Raw genomic sequence first — 9,435 nt, forward strand, 5'->3', positions numbered from 1 at the left:
TATACATATCTATGATTGACAGTAGATGATAACGTTTTTGATTGACAGCTGCACAGGAGCTAACGTTAGCTTGCTTTGCTCGTGTTTATAATAACAACATGATAATAACTTTCTACGTAGTATGTTTACCGTAGTTACACAAAACAAGCAACAACTAAGCCAAATGATGTTTTAGATATTTTAACAATTTTACATTACCCGAGTCCGCGGAAAAACTGGGCTGAAAACAGTACTCAAAATCTTCCTGACGAAAGTGCTGGCTGCATATTCAAAGTAGTGTAGTGGTGGGTCAGCTGAGGGTCGCGTTGATGTCAACAATAAAAACTCCCGGTGGCCTGAATTTGTTGTCCTTACATCCACATACTGCACAGGTTCTAGTCATCTTTTATCGAGGGCTTTGGTGATTTCCCCCTCAGAGACGGTTAAAGCGGAGTTACTCTTTGGATGGGTTCGTCTGCCGGCTAACTTCAAGTTGACTTGAGTTGATTTGAGAGCTAGTTGAGCGGTAAAAGAAGTTATTAGGCTTGTTCAACTTCATGTGGCGTTGCAAGAATCGACAGCGGGATGACGTCAAAGTACCGCGAGAGCGATTCGCGAAATCATACGGAGGAGTTTGCTTTTAAATCCCTTTCGCGGAACTTTGACGTCATCCAGCTGTCGGTTCCTGCGGCGCCGCATGAAGTCAAACAAACCTGACGACTGCACCGAACAGTGGTTAGTGGGTGGAGCTAATGACTCAGTTTCGCGCAGTGCATTCTGGTTAATTGTGTCCATTAAAGACCGTTACGAAAATTCCGCTTCAACACACTATCAATCTAATAATCGAAATCGTGCAAATTTATTTATTTTTCCTCATGTATAATGCAAAGTGGACATAAATTACCCGTGATAAACAGGCTAAAATGTCTAGATTGGACTTCCCCTTTAAGCGCTTCTTTATCCTGCGCATGTTCTCCGTATCAGACTCCGAGGTCAGATCTCACCGGCACGCTCGCCGCTCGGAGCAGGTAAAGCAAGGGAGCGTCGGGGCAGAGGAGGTGGGGTGATGGGTTGAGAGGGGCTTTTGTTGTAATGGCACCTCGCTCCAAACTTTAACCAACACACTCCTCATCACAGTGAAGTGGCGAGAGAATGCGGAGGGGGGGTGCGCAGGTCAGCGGCGTCGTGAATAGACCTCATCAGCGAGGGCCAGAGATCAAATCCTCGCATTACTCGAAGCACAGTCACCTCTACGACCCCGCCAATATCGCACGCCTAACGCAATTATTTGCAATCAGCAAATGTGCGATTCATTATAAAAGATTTCTTACCCCGATATAATTTGCTATTGTTCGCAGGGGGAAAAAGCCACACAAAGGGCCTTTTTAAGTGTTATTGTAGAGAGCGGAGCCCTTTGTTTAAGACACTTTCATATCGCGGCAGTTAAAGTCTGATTAAAGTCTGAAACGGGGAGATGAAAATGAGCCGGTGTAATGTGGCGAGTCTTGCTGGGAAGGAAATGGCTGGTGTACTCGTACACACTCTCTATTGAACTGATTTGTAAATAGACTTTTCGACAAAAATCCTACAATTTCTGTGTCACTTTTCCCGCCGGTGTATTTTCTCCTGATTGTAGACGCCAGAACCGCTGAGATATAATCACACGGCGTGTTTATGGGAAAGTTTGTCTCCTTAAACCGTGTTGGAGAGACTTTTCCCATTGGATGGATTAGATTTGGGAATGTAAATATCAGTCTCGCGCTAAAAGAAGAAATGGACTGCAGTTTCCAAACCTGTAATATTAAGTTTTTATTATAAGCACAAAGTGAACCCTTATATTTAAGTGTTTCCTTCAAATGGATGTGGAATGACATGATATTTGTCTGTAGCATTTGAATGTTGGAGTGACACGTTATTTGGCCTTAGCATTTGCTTTGGCATTTGAATTCGGTACAAACGGTTCAAACAAATACAAACTTCTCCTGCGACTAAATGTGTAAATGTGTTTAATGTCGGTCTGTTCTGCGTGAAGTGCAGATTAATGCTGGATTGGTGTGTGCGTGTTGTCTGGGTTTTGTAAGATTAAACGTGCCAGTTGTTGTGCGTTTAAGTTTAAAACTTTCTATCGTTTTTGTTTTGCTTGTGTGTGGCTCATTCATGAGGAACAAATATCTTTCTCATTTGCATATTTTTCTCTATCCGTGGAGTTTTTTTATTTGTTTCAATACTGCATTAACTATCTCCTGCATAATTCTGCCTTCTAGATTGTAATGCAATTATGCATTTTGAAAAAGCATCATGCAAATCAAATAAACAGAGAGTTTAATAATGAAAAAAAAATCTAAATATTTTTTGTTTAGCGTGGTAGAGTTTAATTTTATTCTACAAGAATGAATTGCAATCTCAAAAGAATTTGAGTGCATTTCTTATCATCGTTTCTTCTAAAAGTCTAGCAGAGAGAAATGGCAAATTATTTTTCTTTGAAGAAAAAACAGGAGGCGCAAGATTTAAAGATAAATCTCAATTTCTTCTGTTTTCTCCCAACTTTTTTACCATGGTAAAGAAACTTTCTTAATTTCATATAATAACAATAAAACTATGTACTTTCATCACCTTATCCTTTCATCTGTAACGTATTTACCAATATTTCAAATCTACATAAAAGCTGTTTTGCAACCATGCAAAATTGTTAAAATGCTATACAAATAATTATTTGGTTTGTTAGTAATTATTAGATGCCAAATATCTCATAATGGTAGAAATAACTGAAGGCTGTGTGTGTTTGGGAAAGAAGAAATCTGGCATCTGTCAAGACAAACAACACATTGTTACCTGCTGTGTGTACAGTTAACACATTTCATTAACCTCTTCTTACCCAATTCACTTAAATCGAAAGAAAAATGTTAACAACATGGGTGTGATAAAATACCAGAATATTCATTTTAGGTTTACTACATTTCTTTAAGTCTTCTGTTTGTGTGATTATTCTGAGATATTTCACATTAATCATCTCTACAATTGGAAAATATATCTACACAGTGTATTATTGTTTTTGAAAAAATTACAAATGAACATTTATCAATAAATCTTTAGATGTTAAATTATAAGAGATTTGTGTGTGTGTGCACTGAAAAAAATGGACTTGGTGGGTCTTTGAATTTAAATAAAATAAACATGTATATGCAACACAAAATATTTATATTCCTTGTGTAAACATAATTTAAATGATTATGATGAAAATGTTTTGTTTGAATGTAAAATGAACACATTATTCTCACATTGATTAAAATTGATTGAATTGAATACTTAAAGCAATAAAATTGAGTTTGCACACAAAATGGCAGCTCCTAAACAGAAGGTGGCAGTAACGCTCAATAAAAAGGACGTCAATCGCCATAAAGGAAGAATAAACATCGTTTGTTTTGGGCGCCAAAATGAAGACTCAGCAGCAGTCAGTCAGAAGAACTCTCTCAGATGGACACCACGTTATTAAAGTAAGTTCTATTATTTATTTATGTTCACTTTATACGTGATACATCTTCACTAGATAGACAGTTTTTTTACAATATGTAGCCATTGCAATGACTTGTAGTAAAAATGAGTTTGGAGGATGTTGGTGGAGTAACGTTAAGTTAACGTTACAGTCAGTCAGTCAGTAACTTAAGTGTAAGGCTCATAAAGAAAAACAGCGTTTTAAAAATGTCAGCTGTATAACGTTATTTCACGTTTGGTAGTTTTATCCGAGTTGAAAACTGTCAGATTTGAGTTGACTTTTGAGGCACTTTTTACTCAGTTGTTCTATGGAAACGGTTCAGGACAAATAAAAGCTAACCAAACGTTATTCTGTCCAGAGTAACGTTATCCATGTAAGTAATTTACCAGATGATATCAATTGACTACATTAATAATGACATTGCGTATGAAACAAACTGTCTGCTTAATCAGATGAACAGACCCGCGTCAGTTATTCGTGACGCCACGAGCAACATTTGATTCAATTAGAAAAAGCTTTTTTTAAATGCCTCGCGTGACGTCTGGTATATTAACTGAAAAAAATCGCTTTGAAGTGCCACACCTTAAAGCTGACGTTTTCAGAAGAGCACCTTGTTTTAAGATCTCATTTTGTCCAAAATTGCGTCCTATGACAGATATAATACTTATTTCATTATTGCTCTGTGTATGTGTGACCTTAATCATTTGAGGTTGTGTGTTGATTTCACCTCTGAATATTTCCTCTTATAGGTCCATCATCCTTGCATGCGCTATACACTCAAAAGCATTGGTAAGTAATTCCTATCACTGTTTTACTGCTGTTAGGAGCTAAATCTTATTTTTGTAACTAATATACATGTATTATTCTTTGACTCGCAGTACTCAAATATACAATGGTTGGTTAATTTGTTTTCAGATAAATGCTGAATTTAAAAGAATCACTACTGTCTTATGTTCCTGCGTGTCACCTGGACCTCCAATCCAAAAACCTGATGAAACTCTTCTATCAGAAAGGAGGACAGCTAGCAAAAAGACTTGGAACAATCAATGATCAAATGACAGAAGTAAGTAATATAGATTCATAGACATAAAAATGTGTAAACATTGTTGGAAGTACAGAAAATGTAGTATGTTTTAGTTACATCTTTTGGCACACGGGTCATTAAACCACCTGGGAAGATTTAAAGGGGTAGTTCACCCAAAAATAAAAATTCTCATCACTTACTCCCTATCATGTTGTTACAAACCTTTATAAATGTCTTTGTTCTGATGAACACTAAGGAAGATATTTTGAGGAATGTTTGTTCCCAAACCAATCATAAGCCCCATTCACTTCCATAGTGGGGAAATATAATACTATGGAAGTGAATGGGGCTCATGAACAGTTTGGTTGCAAACATTCCTCAAAATAAATGTCTTCCTTCGTGTTCATCAGAACAAAGACATTTATACAGGTTTATAACAACATGAGAGTGAGAAAATGAGATAATTCACTTTTGCTGTGATTGTCAGGTATGGTAGCACACACTCGAAATGTGGCCTCTTTATTTAACTCATTCCAGTCTAGTAAACGTGCACACACACCTGGAGCAGTGGACAGTGCAGCTGCCTTGCTTTGTAACCCATATATTTGTAACCAATTGTAATATGCTGTGGCAATGCACATGGGTCTGTATACTTACATTTATATTTGTTTGCATTGTACTAATTTCCAATGACACTTTTATTGTAACAGTAACCTTTTTTTCTGTTTCTTTAACTACATTTGTCTGTTTTGTACAGGGCATGGATGAAGTCAGCATCAGCGAGGTCATTTGAAGACACCAATGTTGGGATTTGTGCTCTCAAACAACATGCTTCTTGTGATGAAGAAGAGGATCTTTGTATAGTCCTGGAAGCCATGAAGGTGTTGCAACATCGTGCCATGTTGTTTGAGCTGATGTATGCCTTAAACCTGAGCTATCCTGATCTCTGCTTTAGTTTTGAGGAAATCCAAAAGATTTTAATGGAACTGCATTGAGCGTAACTTTAACGAACCGTTTCTTTCAGTGAAAGGATCAGAAAGACTGTGCTGCTCATTTATGTTCTTTCTATTTATCTGTTTTAAGTGTTTTTTCTTATTAAAACATTAACAGTTTGCTGCTCAGAGTTGATTTTGGAAATGGTTGTTGTATTTTGTTTTTGTTGAATCTTTGATTATCAGTTTAATGCTGTAGCTCTGACTTTCTGAAGGATTGATATTTTCCAGTTTGTAAATCCATTTAAAAAATAATAGTACTTACTGTTTTGCATGTCTCTTTGGAATGCAGTGTTTGTGCTTTAGCACTTCTAAATCTACTGTGATAGTAACTATTTTAAACATTTGGGTCAGTTTTACAGATGGGGCTTTTTCTAGTCCCAGACTTTTGCAATGCCTTAATTTGAGAACATATTGCACTGACATATCTTGACATATATCACTGCCATTGTTTTGTCTCAAGATGTACTCCAGTGTTGTTTTTGTAAGGTAGGTTTGTTTGTAAACTTTTTTTGTAAAAAATATCCTAATATAACTAGGGCCTAGTCATGGATTAATCTACAACCTGTTTGGGAAATTGCCCCTTTGTATGTACTGCATGTGCTGATTGTTGTAATAGTTATTGACTGTTGTTGAATTAATGTGTAGTGATTTAAATTAATTGATGATCTGAAAGCAGTGGTTTGCCTCAATATCACTAAACTTTTGTTTAAAACTCTTTGCTTTTTATGCCAATGCAAATGTATTTTGTATTTAAAAAAGAAATAAATAACATTTGGATAATTATGGATGATTATTCTGGTTCCAGAAACATAATGAAATTGCTTTAGAGTTACATAATCCCATAATATAAGCATTAAAAAAGCATGTTGGAATTACAGATGAAGATCTAGTCCCCTTACATAATAAAATTACTTAAACATTACAAAATAAATGTGTTATAGTAAAGAGAAATAGCACTTTGAGTCAACATATTTATATTAGACTACTTGAAACAATTAAAATGTTTTGGTCTGACACATAAAAATTAAATGAGGAAAATTATGTTGGTTTAACACAATCGGATTATGTGGGACCGATGTACACATTAAAATTACGTAAATTGAAAGGATTTTTTTTTTCAGTGTGCGTGCATGCATTGTGTGTGTTCTTGTCTGTGTGTGTGTTCTTGTCTGTGTTTGTGTTCTTCTCTGTGTGTGCGTGTGTGCCATGTCCCGGCGGTGCCCGCGCAGTGTTTCGGGGCCACGTGTGGGAGGAGACCGCCTGTCAGCAGAGCTCATGGAAAGATAACAATAAATGTCTAATAATGACAGTTAATGAGCTTGATTAAGTTGATTTGTTATGGAAAAAAGTACGAGGGCAGAGGAGAGGCATGTAGCCACCGTAATAAGAGATTCATTTTAATAGATACAAATTCAGTGGGGTTTTGAAACACAATGGGGCTGCATGGAAAATTAGCGAGAAGCACAAAGGGACACCAGATTAATTCTGTCACACACACATATTTCTGGTAATTGCACGAGCCATCTCATGTCTGAGTTCACCTGCCGTTTATCACTGTAAGATTTCTATTATTTCATTCCCGCTTTTCCAGACTGTGACATTGGGAGGCCAGACACATAGCAGTGAAGTTTATACGTTTGTCACTTATCTTTTATATCATCCTCGAGCAAAGTTGTAGTTCGGTGACATTTGAAGCGATGTCACATTCAGCTGTGTAATTATGTTTTTTTTTTTCTCTATGCATGCACAGAAACTATTGTGTACCTGTTCTATTATACATTTTACCTGCCTGTCTTTCATCTGAACCAAATGAATAAAACCTCCAGGAGGTCTTCGTAAACAACTTTCTTTCATCTTCATAGAACTTTGTGCTATTGCGGGAAAGTTTCATTGAAAGCGTTTTGAGTTTGATACTTTTCCTTTATGGAAAAAAACCTGTCGAGAGACATTTCCAATGATGCAGTGTATTGAGAGCATTAAAATCCTCCTCATATTTCCCCTACAGCAGTCTCTATCTCTCTGTGTGTGTGTGAGTCTCCAGAGATAGACTGCTTTAATTGAATACATTAAAGGGCACAAGAGCTCTAGGCCTTATTTATTTGCTTGCTGTCTCAGACTTGTTTAAATGAGACCCACTGCTGCTCTGCAGAGCTCTGTTCCTCTGGGTGATGCTCTCTGGGTAAACACTCGCTGTTTAGCTGCCATCAGTGTCGTCTTCCTGTTATCCAAAATGTTATTTATAAATGATGCACCCTTGAGTGGGGAAACCGCACTCTTGCAGCCAGTAAAATGCTTAAAAGCAGCCGTAACAGATTAGAGATGTAGGAGTAAAAATGTGCGATACTAGCTGGGTTTCCATCACACTGATTGTATGCACTTTTTGAAGTAGCGCATAAGAAACGAGTGATGGAAACGCCAAATTTCGAATAAAAATACCTTAATTTGCAAAGAGTTTGTATGCCCGCTTAAGGTGGTTTTTGACGTATGTGATGTGAATAATGGGTGTTGGAAACACACTTGCAGAATAAATTCTGACGTAGCGAACATTAAAGCCATGTGACTGATCATCTAGCTCAGGGGTGTCAAACATGCGGCCCGCGGGCCAGATACGGCCCGCAAAGGTGTCCAATCCGGCCCGCATGATGATTTATACAGTTTTATTAAATATTAAATACATATTTTAAAAACCCTTTTAGGCGGGTGTCTAGTTCGTTTTTAATATGAGAGACTTGCGGAAAGCAGCAAAACGCGGAACATAGAGTAAACACGGTGCCCAAAAATCTTGCCGTTTTATTGTTACCGCTCCGCTAAAGATCCACTGATTCCGGTAATCCACTTTGTGTGTTCCCGCCCACTCCGCAGCATCTCTGTGTCCACTCTCTGTCTGGAGAGCGAAGACGACCGTTTCCGAAGTTTGTTGCATTAACAGGTAGATTCATTACATTAAATCAGTTGTTAAACAACAGAATTAGTAATTTGTAAGTATGTTTATGTATTTCTTCCGGTAATGATTTGCTGTCAGTGTTCTAAAAGTGCTAACAACTTAGCAAGCAAACAACAAAATATCCACATTCTTATTAACGTTACAATGCTTGTCTAATCGATTTAATGTTCCCGATCAGATCTAAGTTAATATAAACACTAAATTTGCTGTTGCACTTTGTAGACAAAAAATACAAAAAACACCAATGCCTTCAAAAAATAACGACAGAGAACGGAAAGAGAGGCTTTTAGCAGCAGTTCAACATTGCAAACATGGATTCAAAGCTCCATCAAGCCAGCAGGTAAATCATATTGAATATTTAGCAGATTGTCACACTTTAATTCTTATTATAAATCCCATTATAATCACTTGTCTAAGTTGATGCTAGTAATATAATACATAATATTTATAATACTTTATTAAAACCATAATAATAGTACCACCCCCCATAGTGCCATTTTTGGTTTGGGCCACTGCCCCATCTAGCATTTTCATTTTCTAAATGACTGTTCTCATTACAAATATATTCCAAAGAAAAGTGAATGGTTTATAAATAATTTTGGCATTAAGGCAAAAGAAGTTAAATCAAAGCTTTTCTAACTATAAGGCCAGTGGGTTTTGTACAGATTTAAATTTGTGTGTTTAATATGTACAGTATGAGTGTGACCTTATGAAATGTAGTTTTCACAGAGCTGTGTGTTTCTCTGGTTTTCTTGCTAAACAAACTAATTAATTGGTTTGTTTAGTTAATTTTAACACAATTATCAGCGCACTAAGGTTTAAAAAAATTATCCGGCCCGCACTTCATGGCGTTATTTACCATCCGGCCCTCAGCCTAAAATGAGTTTGACACCCCTGATCTAGCTGTTTCCGCTGTCGTTGTCTTTACAGTCAGATGCAGTCACGTCTCAATTTTCGAACGGTTTTGTTTAATGTTGGTTACCGTCATTTGCTCAAACAA

General features: G+C 36.9%; 1 long non-coding RNA gene across 1 annotated transcript; it reads left to right on the forward strand.

Moving 5' to 3' along the window:
* The first annotated feature begins 3,414 nt into the window (after positions 1-3,414).
* Positions 3,415-5,538, forward strand: LOC135782878 (uncharacterized). Its single transcript, XR_010545527.2, has 3 exons — positions 3,415-4,261; positions 4,388-4,535; positions 5,254-5,538. It is a non-coding gene; the product is annotated as an uncharacterized lncRNA (long non-coding RNA).
* The last annotated feature ends 3,897 nt before the right edge of the window (positions 5,539-9,435 follow it).

The sequence above is a fragment of the Paramisgurnus dabryanus genome, chromosome 15, assembly GCF_030506205.2.
Source record: "Paramisgurnus dabryanus chromosome 15, PD_genome_1.1, whole genome shotgun sequence".
In the NCBI taxonomy this organism is placed as follows: Eukaryota; Metazoa; Chordata; class Actinopteri; order Cypriniformes; family Cobitidae; genus Paramisgurnus; species Paramisgurnus dabryanus.